The sequence below is a fragment of the Hyla sarda genome, chromosome 11 (assembly GCF_029499605.1).
Source record: "Hyla sarda isolate aHylSar1 chromosome 11, aHylSar1.hap1, whole genome shotgun sequence".
NCBI lineage: Eukaryota > Metazoa > Chordata > Amphibia > Anura > Hylidae > Hyla > Hyla sarda.
The window spans coordinates 30,800,383-30,818,814 of NC_079199.1; the positions used below are offsets into that span (position 1 = coordinate 30,800,383).

At 46.8% G+C, this 18,432-nt stretch overlaps 1 protein-coding gene across 3 annotated transcripts in view; it reads right to left on the reverse strand.

The window, feature by feature from the left end:
- RGS6 (regulator of G protein signaling 6) overlaps positions 1 to 18,432 on the reverse strand; it is a 536,396-nt gene that overhangs the window by 439,697 nt on the left and 78,267 nt on the right. For all 3 annotated transcript variants that reach the window (XM_056545773.1, XM_056545774.1, XM_056545775.1), the window contains exon 2: positions 10,352 to 10,481. The gene's annotated coding sequence lies outside the window, so the exon portion shown is untranslated. The remainder of the gene's footprint in view (positions 1 to 10,351; positions 10,482 to 18,432) is intronic.

Genomic DNA, 18,432 nt, shown 5'->3' on the forward strand with positions numbered 1-18,432 from the left:
TATAGCCTTCTCCAGCTTTGTGAGCGTCAACTATTTTCAGTTTCAGATTTCTAGACAACTGCTTAGAAGAACCCATAGTGCTGATTGTTGGGGCAAGGTCAGATGAGTCTGGGCATTTAAAACCTTTGAGATTGACATCACCTGGTCTTCTCAGATGATGATTGAGAACAATCCATGACACTGGCAGGTCTCAGCTTTGCAAAGGGGGCAGTGCATGCTATAAATTCATGCTATAAACTTTTGCAGACGCCATTTTTTGGTTTTCTGTTATTTTGAAAGTGTAAATGATGGAAATAAAATCTAACTTTTGTTGACATATTATAAGAATGTATAATCTGTAATTTGATGCCTTTTGGAGATTTTTCCATCTTTCCTTGGCTTCTTTATGCACATTAATACAAATGTTTACCTGGGGTGCCCAAACTTTTGATCCCCACTGTATGCTTTGCCACTATAAAGCGGCCTGGGAGAACTGTGGCTCGAATGTAGTGGTCCAGCCTGCTGCATCACCCAGTGGCATGCCGCTCCCTCTTTCAGCCAGCCAATACTCCACCACCTCGACCGAAGGGAGCTTTGTGTCTTACCCTCCTTCAGTCGCTCCAGATGCTCCACCTACTTTTAGTCAGCCATTCCGCTAACAATCCATTGGTGAAGCCATGTCCAAGAGACAACAGTATGCGCCCACTCATCCAATGGCGCAGAAGCTGAATATGCTCCTGTCCAAGTTGCTGGTGCTGCAGTCCCTCTCTTTTCAAGTGGTGGGCTCTACACCTTTCATAGAACTGATGGCTTGTGCCGAGCCAAGGTGGAGAGTGCCAAGCCGTCATTTCTTTGCGAAGAAGGCCGTAACAGCCCTGCACAATTTTGAGGAAGAGAAGGTGGGCCAGTCCTTGATCCTGTCGGTGTGTACCAAAGTCCACGGCAGCGCCGACATCTGGAACTCTAACTATGGTCAGGGACAATACATGTCCTTTACGGCTCACTGGGGGAATGTGGTCTCTGCACAGCCACAACATCAACTTGGACAGGTCATGCCGCTTCCTCCTCCACGATCTCAGGCCGTTGGTCCTGTGACAGTGTTCAACTCCGCCTCCTCATCCTCCACCGTGTCCTCAGCCTCCACTGCCCAGATAAGTCTCAGTGACCCTTCAGCATACCATGTGTGCAGGGCACGGCAGTGTCACGCTGTTCTTCACATGGTTTGCCTTGGCGAACGGAGTCACACAGGGGAGGAACTGCTAAAAGTCATTTGTAAAGAAATCGGAGCATGGCTTACTCCACGAAAATTGAAATGGGAACCATAGTGACTGACAACGGGAAGAACATCTTGCATGCACTGCGACTGGGAAGGCTGAGCCATGCTCCCTGCATGGCACACGTGTTCAATCTGGTTGTGAAGCAGTTCCTGAAGTGTTCCCCCCCCCATTTGCAAGACATCCTAACAATGGGAAGGAAACTTTGCATGCACTTCAGCCGCTCTTACACTGCAAAGCACACCCTCCTTAAGCTGCAGTGTCAGAACGGTATCCCCCACCATGGTCTGATTTGTGACGTTGCCACAAGTTGGTATTCCACCCTCCATATGTTAAACCGACTGTATGAACAGAAAAAAGCCATCACCGATTTTGTGATGACCCAAGCGGATAGGGGTACTCCACTGTGTAACTTCAATGTGAACCAGTGGCAGCTCATATGTAACACCTGGCGTTTGCACAGGTCCTTTGAGGAATCCACATTATTAGTAAGTAGCCAGGATTATGGGATGAACAACGTAATTCCACTGCTTCATTTCTTACAACATGTGTTGTAAACAATGGCTGGTCAGGGCACTGGAGACGTGGCACCTACATCTCACGGCCACATGAGCCCTGTGGGGGCTGAACTGGAGGAGGGGGAGGGGCACAGTGGAGCACAGTTTAGGTTTCGCCAAATGGGCGGTTTTTCTAGTAATCTGACAGGAGAGGAGGAGCAGGAGCAGCCAGAGGAGCTAGAGGGTTATGAGGAAGGTGAGGCAGAGGACCCAGACACACCGTGGCAGTATGCAGTGGAGATGGAGATAGGAAGTCCCTCCAGGTCACTTGCACCAATGGCATGATTCATGCTCACTTACCTGTGTAGTGACAGCCAAATTGTCACCATTAGGCAGCGGGATGACTTCTGGATCTCCACCTTATTGGACCCTCGCTACCGCCACAAAATAGGGGCCTTTTTTTGCACCCACTGAGAGGAAGGACAAAGTGACCTACTACAGAGGCATCCTATGTCGGCGCCATCGTCCATCCTCTCGCAGGTCTGAATCGGGGGGGCCCCTGCGCTCACCTTCCACTGCCGCTGCTGGGGAGGAGTGGGGTGGCAGGAGCAGTACCAGCTCCATCAGCAACAGCCTGAGTCTACAGTCGCTGATGAGAAGCGTTCTTCACCTGGATAGTGAAGCAACTCATCATCAGCAGGTACACCTGGAGCAGGAACAGAACCAGCAGGAGGTGGCATACCTTGACATGCCCATGCCAACACACCTTGAAGATTCACTGGACTTCTAGCAGAGTTTGCCCTGGAAAAGCTGCCCTGCCCGAAAAATAGTGTGCCATCAGAGCGGGTGTTTAGTGCAGCAGGGGCCATAGTCACCCCAAGAAGAACTCGACTGTTCACGAAAAATGTGGTGAGAATGACCTTTTGTGAAGATGTATCAGGCATGGATCAGCCAGGATTTCCAACCCCCAATGCCTGATGCATCAGAGTAGATTGACCATGGTGCCACACCAACACTTCCTAAATATGGATAGTGCCAAACAGATTTAAGATGCTGCTCCCCAGTTACAAACATTCGTCGGCATCAGACCTTTTTTCACCCACCTTCGTCACCGGGTACTGGTATTGCCACCCACTGCACCATTCTGTCACCTGGTCACTTTCAGGACTCCTGATGCTGCTTCTGCCACCTCCAGTCTGTCTCATTCAGCCACTATATGGTCTCTTCTCATACTTCAGCCAACTCCAGGCTATGCCATTCAGACACTATATGGTCTTCTCATGCTTCAGCCACCTCCAGGCTGTGCCATTCAGCCACTTTATGGTCTCCTCATGCTTCAACCACCTCCAGGCTGTGTCATTCAGCCAATATATGGTTTAGTGATACTGCTGGGCCTGGGCCTAAAAAATTTTATGGTAGCACTAGCTACCATAAATATTCAATATACATTTCAAAATTTATCTTTTAACCTTAGGGATTGTGAAGCCCTAGTGTCTACTCATGTTTCAGGCAACTCTAGGCTGTGTCATTCAGCTACTATATAGTCTCCTCATGCTTTAGCCAACTCCAGGCTATCTTATTCAGTCAGAAAAACAACATTTGACCTGAGAAATGAAGAAGCTGAATCTCACATCCAGGGGAGTAATAGATATAAAACAGTGCTACAGTAACCATAAGACTAGGGGGGAACTAAACCACCCTATAAAAATCAGAATAGCAAAAGGGATAATCTAACATTTTAGTCAAGTAAGGAACAGAAGAGGTGAACAAGTAAAAGTTAGCCAAAGGGTAGACTAGACAGAAGGGAAATAAAAAACGAAGAAGCGGACCAAACAAAGAGTGAAAGAAAACAAACAATTACACAGGGGGAGACCGAGGAATAAGACAAGAGACAACACCGTACACCACAGACAAAGTAGGGGGGGAACAATAGGGGGAGGGAACAGGAAGGAGAGCAGAGGGAGGAATGAGAGAAGAGGCGAAAGAGACGGAGAAGAGAAAGAAAGGGAGAAAAAGGGGGGGTTGGGGAAGAGAGAGCAAAAAAAAAAGGACACAAGAGGGACGTCAAACACGAGGGAAGACACGAAAGGGGAAGAAACACAAATGGGTGCGGAAAAGAAAAACTAAAGGCAGTAGAAGAGAAAAGGTATCCACTGCCGCTGCGACTAGAAAAATCTAGAAGTAAATTGTATAAGTATCAAGAGAACCAACGTCCACCTGGACTTAACACCTATGTGGGGGAAAATGTCGGTCAGACTATCAAAGGACCAAGGAGGAAGGCCCCCGTCGCCACCTACAGTACAAGAATGGCAACAACATAACGGGCGCCGCCACAGAGAGACATAGAAGAGCAAGAGGACAGGGTGGGGAGCGGGAAAAGGCAAAGAGCACAGAAGGCAGCATGTATAAAAGGCACAGCAGCAAACAAGTACAGAACCTAAGGTAAAGCTACATAGCTGGACATATACACAGCCCCAATACTAACCAGCCACAGTAACGGAGCCCACTAAAGAACACAACAGGATACCCATGCACAAGATTATAGTAGGAATACACAGAAAATGGTAACTACTAAGTATCAGTGGGGTGGGGCATCGGACCCCGCCAATGGCTGTCTCATAGCTGGTTCTGGTAGGATGGGCCTCCTAGGCATCGTAGGTCTAGGACCTCTACGAAGTAGTCCTCTAATGGATGATCCAGCTCTGGGAGACTTAGCCAGAGGGGGATGAGGGAGTCTGCGCTGGACATTTAGTGGAGAAAGGTAGCAATGCGGGCCAGGTGGGCAGAACTACATCTGGAAGCTCTAGGTGCTGTGGAATTCCGGGTAGGTCGTCCGGGGAGTGGGGAGAATGGGTCCGGCCATTGTGACGAACATTCAAGGAAAAGGGGAATCCCCAGCGATATTGAACTCCCTTTTCCCGAAGAGCCATCAGAAGAGGTTTGAGGGAGGCGCGTTACGCCAGGGTATGTCGAGATAAGTCCGAATATAATTGTATGGGGACATCTCTATAAAGGATCCTCTGTCTACGCCTAGCATTGCGAAGAATGTCCTCCTTGAGAGCATAAAAATGAATCCAACAGATGACATCTCTGGGGTTTTGGTCGTTGGTACTCAGAGACCTGAGGGCTCTGTGTGCTCTGTACATTTCTATATAATTATCCGGTGGTCAATCAAGGAGATCATTGAAGATAGCAGTGAGAGCGTCCCACAATTCCGAAGTGGACACAGCCTCCGGCAGGCCCCTAACACAGATATTGTTCCACCTGCTACGGTTTTCTATATCATCCAGATGTTGTTGCAGTGACAACAATTGATCCGATTGACTGTTAACTAGTACTTGAAGGGCCTGAACTGAGGCGGATGTTGAGTCTTGAGCGGACTCCACTGCAGAGACCCTCGAGGTTAGAGTAGTCAGTTCCGTGCGGAATTGGGCAAATTCCTGCTTACACTCATCCACTAACTGCTTAGCAAGGTTGGAAATATCAGCTTTAGATGGGAGCGAGTGTACCAGCGATTGGAGGTCAGCCAGCGTAATAGGAGAGGACATGGCAGGGGTAGGCGGTAAGCCAAGCGCTCCTGAGGCATGAGACAATGAGGCTGAAGCCTGTGGAGGGATCCCTGCAGGTAATAGCACAGGCTGGAAGATGGAAGGAGTACAGTCCAGACTGAAGGTGGGGACACCAACCAGAGGGGCTCCATGTTCGGCTGCAGAGGGTGCAACACCCCCTCCTTAGGGGGGGACAAGGGGCAAATGGACGGGGATGGGCATCCACTGCCCGAAGGGGATCCGGCAGCAGCCCCTGACCAAGGGGATCACGAGGACCACTGGGGGGAAGGTGTAGCATGCAGCAGAGTATGAGAAGCAGGGGGCCCCAGGGCCAGCTGAACATCAGGGGAGACATCCCCATGCAAAATGGAAGGAGCACCGCAGAGGACCATGGGGTGATCCTGCTTGCTGGGGTACATAATGAAGGTGGGAGAAGGGCCCAGTGGGGGCTGCAGGTAAGGCTGGTCCGGGGTTGATGGGCCGTCCCCGGTAAGAAGGTCCAGTGTGGGGGAACCTCGCCTGCGGTCAGCAGGAGAAGAAGCAGGCAGGAAGGAGGTCAGGGTTCCGAGAGCAGAGGGGTAAGAGCAGGCTGGCAGCTCCTGCAGACTCACCAGTTCCTCTGCACGCAGCGCAGCTCCCAGCGCATGCGCAACGTCCTGTGAGCGAGGCCGAGGAAGCAAGGCAGCGGGCCAGTCCTCATCCCGTGAGGAGGGAGTCTCCAGCTGTCGGGAGGGCACCTCCGGTGATCCGGCTGGGGCAAGGTAGGTGCCGCGACGGGCGGGGACACCGCCGCGCTCACAGGTCCAGGTCCGGAGCAGGCTGGGGCTCCGACGAAGGCCGCGGCAAGATGGCGCCGGGCTGTGCAGTCGAGAGCGCGGTCCCAGGGCGGAGGTGCTGGGACCGCGTAAAGTAGCTATTCAAACAGGCCATAGCAGGGTCCTGGGAGGATGTGGAGGCCTTCTTCTTATTCCTGCGGGTGCTTTTACCCATCGGTGAGGCAGTGGCAAGCGGGGTCAAGCGGTGGTCGGCGAGAGCTCCTCACACGCACATCCTCACTCCGCCATGTCTGGACACGCCCCCCCTACACCCATTAGGACCATTCCACAGGAGTCTGAATTTTTTCATGCAGATCTGTCATATGTCGTATGCAGAAAAGACCATGCATTACATGCAGATTTTGTTGCAGATTCACTGTAGACGTCAAATGATAAATTCATTTTTTTTGCCTCCAGGCCGCATCAAAACTGCTGCCCTAGACTTTGATATGCATATAAGTGCCAAAATAGTACATTTTTGCCATACAACTAGCCAGGATGGGCTCACTATCAATAAAAAACAATCCCAATATCAATTTACAGAAAAAGAAGCACTAAACAAGCACTGATTCTGGATGGCACAGATCCACTTAGGGGGTAAGCTCACACATTCATAACATGATAGGCAACTGGAAGCTAAAAAAAAAACGGTCTTAGGAGGCGCTGTTCGCGTAAGTGACAGAATGGAGAGACTCAGGCCAGCACAGGACAAAGTTATTTATTTTGCAAAAAAGCGGACGTGTTTCGGCACATACAAAGGGGCTTCTTCAGGTCCAAAACATACAATGCAAACTTATTGAATAGTATGCAGAGTTACTGGAGAGGATCCTGTGTGCAGTTGTGCTGGTGTTGATCTGAAGGTCAGATCACCGCCAGCTCAACTGCACACAGGATCCTCTCCAGTAACTCTGCATACTATTCAAGAAGTTTGCATTGTACGTTTTGGACCTGAGAAAGGCACTTTGTGCCGAGACGCATTGCCCGCTTTTTTGCAAAATAAATAAGTTTGTCCTGTGCTGGCATGAGTCTCTCCATTCTGTTACTTACGCGAGCAGCACCTCCTAAGACCGTTTTTTTTTTTTTTTTTAAGCTTCCAGTTGCCTATCATGATTCCATACTTGCTCTTGCATAAGAGCCCAGCCCCGGTCGGAGTGCAGCAGCTTCTACCATACCACTCACAACTACTACTAAAATTCTACACAAGATCCAGCATTGCATTCTATAGTGGGAGCACACCCTATTTTTGTTTTTCTCTCTATTTATCTGACATTTATCACATGAAATCTGCTGTGAGTTCTGAAGTTCACTTCTGAAAATCTGCAAGAGTGGTGCATTTGCAGTGAACCCATTAAAGTGAATGGTAGTAAAGTGTTTATTTTAAAGCAAGAAAAGCAATACATGCAAAAAGCCTAAAAAATCGTCTGGGAGACCATAAGATACAAAGTTTTCTGCGGAACATAAAGAGAGATAATAGCAATAATGACTAGTAGCACATTGTGGAAAATATCAAAGTTACATAAGGCACAAAAGTCAACTCACCTGAACACATACACACCACATTCATACAGCATTCACACTACAGTAACACCATCCTCTTGCGCCAGTAGTAAAACAATTGCCATATTCGTATTTCTCAGACTTTCCTCTGGCTTCATATGTGACTCTGTACGTGGGAATATCAGCTTCAACTAAACACACCCAGTGAGCGACAGCAGGGGCCTTAGGAGGCTTCTAATTCAACAGTAAGGTTTTCCGTGCATAAAATAACAATCTATAGAGCCTATGACTACATTGAGTTGGGATAAGTTCCTCAACAATACCCAGAAGACTACTTAGTGGGGCACAAACAAAAAGGAATCACAATTCAGTATTCAGGAAAACGTGAACATCTGACCAGTAAGTCTGCAACACAGAACACTCCCAAATCATGTGACATAGCGTTCTATTGCATCTGGTGCATGTTTCAGTGACATGGAGCTTCATGTGGACTAGTTTGTGGGATATACTCTATGTAGCCATTAAGTTTGAATAAGTTGATCCCTGGCACTAATTACTGTTGATTGCCATGTGGAGGCCAACTCTCTCATATGAGACTCTTCTAGGGACTCAATATCCAATTGCCATCCTGCAGGGACAATATTGTTTTATAAAAGGTGGAAACTGGGGAGATTTTCACGCCTGACCACAGATTCAATCAGGCCATATTAAATTCCTGCCTAAGATCCAGAAAATCCTGAAACATTTCATCTTTATAAAGTCAGGTATCTTATACCCCACTGAGGCCAAAACTCAAAATCTGGTAAATTATAAAGTGCAGGTACATAAAGATTCCTCCATAAAGGCACATAAGGCAACCTAGGACTATCAGGGTCCCCTCCCCAAAGGAGAAGATGGGACATAAGACAAGTGGGCTGGCCCTTTTCTATAGATCAGATTGGTGAGAGCTTCATATGATGCCGCCAAGGCTGCCTCCAAAACTGGCAGCAGATTTCCCACAGTGGACATGTGAACTTATCCAGAAAATATCTTGCAAAATTCTGCTGCAGAGACCCCATTCCCATTCGAACTGCAATCTTAGGCTGCATTTCAACTTGGGAGGTATTTTGGATATCTGCACTGCAGTTTTTGATACATGAAATGCGTCCATGAGGAAGGAGAAATCCTTCCATATTTCCCATTCCTTTTAAATACACTTCTGGCTTCAGCTCAAAAACTGCAGTGGTAGTTTCCCAAAATAAAGCCAAGTGGAAACACAGCCTCAGGGTACGCTCACACTATGGGTGAGATTTATCAAAATCTGTGCAGGGAAAAAGTTGACCAGTTGCCCATAGCTTCCAACCAGCTTGCTTCTTTTATTTTTGAAACAGCCTCTCAAAGATGCAATCTGATTGATTGCTATGGGCAACTGGGCAACTTTTCCTCTGCACAGGTTTCAATAAATCTCCCCCTATCTTCCTGCCCCAGTTAATTGTATCCATCAGCACCTTGCTGAAAACAGGATGCCGACGTATACTGTTAACAGAAGCAGCGAACCCCATTCCCTTCTATGGCAGAACGGAGTCACCCCTAGTGATTCCGATCAGAATGTATCCATTATTTTAAGTGGACTCATGACAGAGGATGGCTGTTGTGCTTTCGAAATAGCGCATGCGTCCTGAAAGGAGTTACTAGGTGACTCCTTTTGGCCATGGAAGTGAATGGGGTCCACTGCTCCCGTTAATAGTATATGTTGCCATCCAGTTTTCAGTAGATTGCCAATGGATACGATTAACGGGGGCAGGAACGTAGTGTGTTCCTACCCTCACACAGACAATGAGAGATTCCCCCCAATGTGGGTGTAGGTGTAAGTCAGAGTTTCCCAATCAGCAGGCCTCCAGTTGTTGCAAAACTACAACCTGCAGCATGCCCAAACAGTCCTTAGCTTTGCTTGGAGTTGTAGTTTTGCAACAGCTGGAGGCACCCTGGTTGTGAAACACTGGTGTAGGTGTACACCTAAAATTTTATAGAAGGACATATATCAAAATTGTATCATGTTAGCATACATACGAAATGCTTCCTTTTTTACATTTTTTATATGTTACAATATACGTTTTAATTTAATTAGAATAAATGGAAAGTGTATACTAAAGTGAATAGACATGAGTCCTTTTAGTCCTTTCCTTTTATTGCGTAACTTTCATAATAGTAGCAAAAATCTACCATGTTTAAAATAAAACTACACTATGCGAATATTTTAAGGGAACATTTAAAAGCAGTCACTATTGCAAAATCACAGTATTTTGCAATAGTTGCAACCAAGGAGCAACATGACCACTTTGTGTGAATGTAAAGTCAGTGTATGGTCCCATGTAGCGTAAATGCAGCGTATTATCCTGCCCATTTAGATCAATGGGTAACAAAATCAGCTGCAGAAAATAGAAATCAAAATACGCTACGTGGGACCACACTCTTAGGGTAGAGTCACACATGCCGTATTTTGCTGCTGCGTATTTTCCAACCCATTGACTTAAATGGGTAGGCAAATACGCAGCAGCAATATATGGCACGTGTGACCCTACTCTTAGCCCCATTTTTGCCTTCAGTGTGCAGCACCTGGCCAGTGAACATTCAGCTGGAGATTGATTAATGAGATCAGGATTAGTGGTATCTCAATCTTCCTGGGGCTATTTTAAGCAATAAGATGTAGGGACCTCTGCTAGATTAGCTATTAGCTATGTATTGTGTTAAAAGTTTCTTACCTGTTTTGTGCAACTGTTTGCCATGGAGCAAAGTAGACATAGCTTCACCTCAGACCTTGTTCCCAGGTTTAGATGTGACTCCTTCTTTTCTTTTGAAAGTATAGATATTTGCTTTCTCATTGTGGGATGCCTGCATCAGAAGAAGCACATTGTTATAACAAGGTAACTTTTCATAATTATTCCCACCCTGATTTCAGTACAGTAAGCTTAGGTTCACACTGTATTTGTTTTATTACATTTAACATTGCTGTATACAAAGGTGTAGTTGACTATTGTATACAGCAAAAAAAAGTATACATTGCAATGTTTTTTGTTGTTTTTTTTTTCATGTAAGTTTCACACCGTGGAATCTGCTTTTAGCATTTGTTAAAGTATACATTTTTATCCTATACAAAACTATAGAATGTATGTTAAATGTAAGCAGAAATGCAGTGTGAACCTGGCCTGATATATTTGCAGCACCTTTTGTAAGCTGATATTTGTGATCTGTGGCATTTTGCATACAAAACATGTATTCTAATGCACTTTAGGGGAGAATTATCAACCTTAATACACTGTTTGCCTACACTCTTCTTTTCATATTTACAGCTGGTGTATGTGCACTAAAATGTATCAACAAGTCGCTCAGCCTTGATGTATTTGGTGCATCTACACCACAGGTGAAAAATCCAAGGCACCTGGCCCACAGTGTGTAAGGAAGTAAGTAATGATGCATGGCTTCACTACTTGCCTCCGCAGGCTGTATAGTATACGATGGTACTTAGCGCATCACTGTATACTATACCGGAGCCCAGATTCCCTTCACTATAGTGAGACTAAGCTTCCACTTGGTTTATTTTGGCAAAAAAAACTCCAACACTGCTGCCAAAGGCAGTGTGAGAATGATGGGGGCCGCAGTTTCAGCTGTAGGCTCCTTGTTTGATAACACACACACTGCCAGAAAGGGTCAATTCACATTGTACATTTTTACCATACACTTTTTTTTTTTTTTAAATAAAAACACAAATGTGAACAGAGCCTCACTTACCAGCCTGGCTCCTGGCTGTAGCTCAGTCTCTAGTGACATCATCACAGAACAAGGCCAGAGCAGGAGCCAGAAGGGTAAGTGGATGTCTTTGTCCACCGTATACAGCCATCTGTGAATTTGAGGGTCTTTGTTAGAAATCCCCCATAAATGACCCCATTATGAAGACTGCACCCCTCAAAGTTTTCAAAATGACATTCAGAAAGTTTTTTAACTCTTCAGCTTTTTCACAGGAATAGCAGCAAGGTGGAGGAGAAAATGCAAAATCAAATTTTTTTTTACAATAGTGTTCTTGTAGCCCTATATATTTATTTATTTATTTATTTATTTTTTTTACAAGGGGTAAAAGGAGAAGAAGCCCCCAAAATTTGTAACCCAATTTTACTTGCATATGTGGATGTAAAGTGCTCTGTGGGTGCACTACAGGGCTCTGAAGGGAAGGAGCGACAATAGGATTTTGGAGAGCGAATTTTACTGAAATAGTTTTTGGGGGGAATGTCGCATTTTGGAAGCCCCCATGGTGCCAGAACAGCAGGAAAAAAAACTGTACATGGCAAAACACTATTTGGGGAAACTACACCCCTCAAGTAACAAGGGGTACAGTGAGACTTAACACCCTACAGGTTATTGATGAACTTTTGTTAAAGTGGGACATAAAAATGTGATTTTATTTTATTTATTTTTTTTCACTAAAATGCTGGTGTTACCCCAAATTTTACATTTTCACAAGGCTTAATAGGAGAAAAAGACCCCAACATTTGTAACACCATTTCTTCTGAGTATGGAAATACTCCATATGTGGATGTAAATTGCTCTATGGGTGCACTACAGGGCTCAGAAGAGAAGGAGCGCCATTGGGCTTTTGGAGAGAGAATTTGTTTGGAATGGAGATCGAGGGCCATGTGCGTTTACAAAGTCCCCTTGCTGCCAGAACATTTTAACAATTTGGCAAACATCTGTGGGGTGTTAAGACTCACTATACCCCTAGTTACATTCTGTGAGGCGTGTAGTTTCCAAAATGGGGTCACGTGGGTGTTTTTATTTTTATTTTAAAATTATTTTTTTTATGTCAGAACCGCTGTAAATCACCAATTTAGGCCTCAAATGTACATGGTGCGCTCTCACTCGTGAGCCCTGTTGTGCACCCACAGAGCACTTTATGTCCACATATGGGATATTTCCATACAAATTTTGGGGGTCTTTTTTTTTTCCTTTACCTCTTGTGAAAATGAGAGAGCGCCATGCACATTTGAGGCCTAAATAAAGGGTTTGCATAGGAGTGGACCCGGATGCAAGAGTTAAAATTGCCTCCACCAAAAATACCCTACAGCAGTGTTTCCCAAACAGGGTGCCTCCAGTTGTTGCAAAACTCCCAGCATGCCTGGACAGTCAATGGCTGTCCGGCAATACTGGGAGTTGTTAGTTTCCAAAACTGAGCCTCCAGCTGTTGCAAAACGTGTCGAGACGTTTTAAACAGTGCCGAAACGTTTTTAATTCTTATTGGGGGGGGGGGGGGGGCGGGGTTTATTGTAGTGTTTTACTCTTTATTTTGTGGTAGTGTAGTGTTTTTAGGGTACATTCACATGGGCGAGGGTTCACAGCGAGTTTGAGCTGTGGCGGACAATTTGCCACAGCTCAAACTTGCTTTGGAAAACTCACTAGAAACCCCCACCCGTGTGAATGTATAATGTACATGCTGGGAGTTGTAGTTGTGGATCCAAATGTTGCATAACTACAACTCCCAGCATGCCATTTGGCTGTGCAGGCTGAGAGTTGCATTATACAACAGCTGGAGGTACACAGCACCCACCTCCAGCTGTTGTATAATACAACTCCCAGCATGCACATCCAAAGGGCATGCTGGGAGTTGTATTTATGCAGCAGCTGGAGGCACAACTACAACTCCCAGCATGCATTTTGGCTGTCTGTGCATGCTAGAAGTTGTACTTATGCAACAGCTGGAGGCACATTTTCTCAATGAAAAAGTGTGCCTCCAGCTGTTGCATAACTACAACTCCCAGCATGCACAGACAGCCAAAGGGCATGCTGGGATTTGTAGTTGTGCCTTCTGCTGTTGCATAACAACAACTCCTAGAATGCCCTTTTGTGCATTCTGGTAGTTGTTGCTAAGCAATAGCAGGAGGCACAGCCCTACCTCCTGCTGCTGCGCTTCCTCATGCTCCTCATCCCCGCTTCCGCTGGTCCTAAGGGTCCAATCCCATCACAGACGCCGGGGATAGGGGGCCCCAGGTGCCGTGTCCACTCCTGGCACCCGCTCTCACCCTCCGGAATAGGGGTGGAGCATGTGCCGTTAGTGACGCCCCCAGCAGGAGTCCTGCTTCGTCAGCCGGTACCAGTGCCACCTCGCTCCTGCTGGTAAAGGGTGATAGGTGCTCTCTCGGACAGCACCTATCAACCTTTTTTTTTTCTGGGTCGCCGGGGACCCAATTCACCGGGAATCGCCGCAAATCGCTGGTCCTGGCCCCCCCCCCCCTCCCCAGGGGTTTGCACAGGGTGCCTGCTGAATGATTTCTGCAGGCATCCTGTTTTGTTCACCGTCCTGTTACCGGCGGTGAACGAAAACGTCCAGGGCATACAGGTACGCCCTGGGTCATTAAGTCCCAGGATGCCAGGGCGTACCTGTACGCCCTGTGTCCTGTACAGGTTAACTGTAACAGTCTCTCTCTCACAACAGCAAGTCACAGACAAACCCCCTAATATTTTGGTTGTGCCGTTTACTTTCATGCCTTATATGTCACTGTAAATATAAATGAGAGCGCTCCATAGCGTAAAACTGACTGGGTAGGTATTGGTAGAAGGATTCTTTTTAAAGCCTCTTACCCCAGGTGGTTGTGTGAGCTCACACACAACAATGGACAGCATGTAAGGACTGATAGAGCCCAGTCTGCAGCCTCCCAACCAAGCAGATAGCGACAAATGTACTTCAAAGGTGTGGTGAGTCTTTTGCCGTGCTGACTCTGAACAGGCACATCAGGTGAGTATAAAAGGTTTATTTAAAATGCAACGCGTTTCACCACACATGGGCGGCTTCATCAGGCATGGTAATCACAGGAAGGGGGGGGCTTTTTTTTTTCTCTGTATATAAGTCCCCCCCCTTCCTGTGATTACCATGCCTGATGAAGCCGTGAAACGAGTTGCATTTTAATAAACCTTTTATACTCACCTGATGTGCCTGTTCCGAGTCAGCACCGCAAAAGACCCACCACACCTTTGAAGTCCATTTGTTGTTATATGTCACTGTGTCATCCTAGCCTAAGGGCCCATGGACACTATGGGGGAAATTTATCAAAACCTGTGCAAAGGAAATGTCGCCCATAGTAACCAATCATATTGCTTCTTTAATTTTGCAGACGCCTTGTTAAAAATCCAAGAAGTGTGCTTAATGGTTGCTAAGGGCAACTGGGAAACATTTCCTCTGGACATATTTTGATAAATCTCCCCTATGTCCATAGGGGGAGATTTATCAACATGTGTCTATGCGCAGCCACTTTAAAGCCATTTTTATTTAGTTTTTGCCCTGTTTTTTTGGCCTATGTGCACCAAATTTATCAAAAACAGCGCGAGGCTTTGATTAATTTTGCAGTAATGAAAAATCACCTCAGAACTTGCTTTAGGATGTCAGTTTTCTAAGGCAGAGGTGGTAAGAATTTTTATTTTTTTACATTTGCGCAATATTTAAAAAGTCGTAGTTAATAAATCTTGTCCACTGCATAGTCAAGAATGAAGCACTGCATTTCAGTCATTTTTGCCAAAGTTGTCTATTTTTAAATTGCGTAAAATTTTTGTGCAAAAACTAACTGCACAGAAATTTTGTGCCAAATTTCTCCCAATAAAATGTCAGGAAGGCAATGATAAATCTCCCCCATTATGCTTAAATTTTCAACAAGGAAATATGTTGGCCCAAAGAATGAACATGTTCATGCTATGGGCAGAATTCCTTTGGACTGCATTGCCATCTACAGAGCCAGTGCACATCTGTGCAGTCCTACCACCAAAGTATTCGGCATTGCTTGCTGCAAGGGGAATTCCGCATGCTAAATGTCTGTAGTGTGGACAATCGCTAAGGCTTTGTCCACACTGCTGAAATTCAGCCACAGAATCCACCTGCAGCATTGTTGCATTGTTTTTAATGAGACTGGCACTGGGCATAATGCAGAATTTCCATGGTGGAATTTCGTAAGCACAATGGACGCCTGCCCAAAGAATTTACATATTGGGGGGGGGGGGGAATTCCACCAGACTGCGTTGCTGTCTAAGACGGCACACATCCGCGTGGTCCTACCAGGGTCGGACCCAGACGGCAACTTCACAGGGGTCACTAGTGTGGTGAATTGTCATTCTCCCCCCCCACACACACATCATGCTCACTTAGGCTCTACCAAATTATCACAGAGCAATGTGAAGTTCTATGGAACTGCATTGATCTGTATGAGGAATCTAGTGATTGGGGTGGGTTCATGCAACAGACTAGCTCAGTGTCTTTTCAAAATTGTTTTTGTTTTTCTCATTGCGCATAGATTTTTGCTTTCGGTGCAGAAATATTTATTTTCCGTGTAGAATGATGGTGAAATTTCTACACAGTTATTCTGATGCAGCAAAATTCCAGTCTACCCGACCAAGTGGAATTCTAATTGAAACCAATACAAAATGCAATGCACCTTAACTTCCAGAATGTCCATCATGTGAATGTACCATTCGGCTATGTTCAGGCTACCCAAAGTGGTTAGATGACAAGTTAATTTCTCTTTTTCACAAAATAAATTTCAAATCCAAATAATACCGTAGTAAAATAATAATATGGAAAAATATTAAGCACTGAAATTGATGGAAAGTGGTATTTTAACGCAGAATCTACTTTAGAATCCTTGCTGAATTTTTACCTTGTGAACATACCCTAAGGCAACATGTATGTGCTTGTGGCAGAGGGATGCCCCATTATGTCAGCCAATGGTGAGTGATATTTCTCTATCTGCTCCATTGGGGGACACAGACTCTGGGTATATGCTGCTGTCTCTAGGAGGTTGACACTATGGTAACCAAAAAGTCGGCTTCTCCCAGCAGGATATACCCGCCTCCAGGCCACAGAGCAATTCAGTTTTTGCTTAGTGTCTTAAGGAGGTGGACATGGTCTGGTTTTCTCCAGACCAAGTCTCATATATTTTTTTTTTTTTTCTTAGGTTTAGGGAATGTTAGTTTTTTTATTCCTTTTTATTTCTGTTTTCAGGTGGGGACTCAGGAACGCAATGTTCACTGTTTCCCCCTTGCGTGAGGTGGCAGGCATCTTGGATGTACTGTTAACCCCCTCTCGCCATCGGTCAGCACTTGGGGTTGTACTTCATGGGTCCGGGTCCCCCCCTACCTCCCTGTTCGCCTCTATATGAGCTTGGCTTGCCGCAGGTGAAAAGGCTGACTGAAGACTACAGTCTGAAGACTTCTTTAGGTAAGTTCTTCAGCATGAGGTGAGTATCTTTTCTCCCTAGGTCTTGCAACAGCTGGAGACCCTCTGTTTTTGGCCCTATCCTGTAGAAGCTGGGGCTGGCCTGAGTTATCTTATTTCCCTGCAGGGGGATTGTTTTTTATTATTGGGGGAGCAGTGGCTACAGTACAAGCACAGTAAGGGGGCACTTTATTAAGTGTGTGTGTGTGTGTGTAGTAAGGGGGCACTTTATTAAGTGTGTGTTTTTTATAGTGCACGCGCCGCAGGCTTCTCTCTGCGGGCGGGTGCACTTTTTACTTTCACTTTCGGCAGGCGGCGTGTGCGCTCGGGGTTCGGAGCGGGCGCCATTACAGAGTGAGTCCCGCGGTATCCTTCGGTGGCCCGGCGGACGCTAGCTCTGGCCGCATAAGCGCCTCGGTAGCGCGAAATGGCCACCAATCAGCGCGGTGCGCGCGCTGGGGCCGTGCAGGGGCCGATCACAGAGCTCCTTGCCCTGACCCGGCCTCTTCCTTCTATTGGCCGGAGTCTCTTCCCTCAGCACAGTGCGGAGTTCTCCTCACAGCAGCTGACTTGGGACACAGACTTGGGTGAGACTGTTCATTTTTCTATTTTGTCATGTCCGTGCCCAGAACTGTTCCTCCCTCTAAGCAGACATCGGGAATATTAGTTACCCATTACGCTTGTAAAAACTGCTCTGCAAAAATGCCAGGTTCTGCTGAACCCATTTGTTCTGCCTGCTCCACTGCCCCCTCAGACCGGGTGGGTTCGGCCGCCCCTCCAGCCTGGGTTTCCTCCCTCTCCCAGTCTATATCCGACTTGGCACAGGTCTCCCGTTCTGTGGTGACTGCCTTGGAGAGGTCTACCCTTCACCGGCCCTCTAGAAGGTCCCGTTCCCCCTTCTCCCTACGCTTCGCATAAGCATAATAGGGGTATCTCCTCTGACTCGTCCCCCGAGTCTTCTGGTAGACACGGGCGTTCCTCTCGCAGGTCTCGCCCGACCACTTCTTCAGGCCACACGCGTCACTCTTCCAGAGGACGTTTCCGTGGTCGCCGCTCTGGCTCTCCTGAGCCACGTACCAGGTCGGAGTCTCCCCCTTCCAGGGCCGCCTCCACTCGTTCGCACCCTCCTGGAGAGCTAGCGGCCGAGGGTTCCGATTCGGCATCCGATTTGGAGGACTGTTCGGACTCAGTGGACACGGTGAACTCATTGGTTATGGCCATTAGAGACACACCTTTAACCTAGAGGACCCAGGAACTTCGGACGCAGCTCCAGAAGTATCCTTTCATCATGCCCGACCGGCACCCAAGGTGTTCAGCTCTCACGCTGAATTTGAGGCCATTCTAGAATCTGCCTGGAAGCACCCTGAGAAGAAGTTTCAGGGACTGAAGGACCTTGTTTCCAAAGTGACTTCCTCTCCGTCGGTGGATCCTCCGGTTTCCCGCCTCTCTAAAGCTACTACTTTGCCACTGGCGGATGCAGCTGCCTTCAAGGATCCTGCAGACAAAAAGGTTGAGTTGTTAGCGAAGTATGCCTTTGAAGCAGCGGGTTCTTCCCTGCCTCCTGCCTTTGCCTCCACCTGGGTGTCTAAGGCCCTCTCG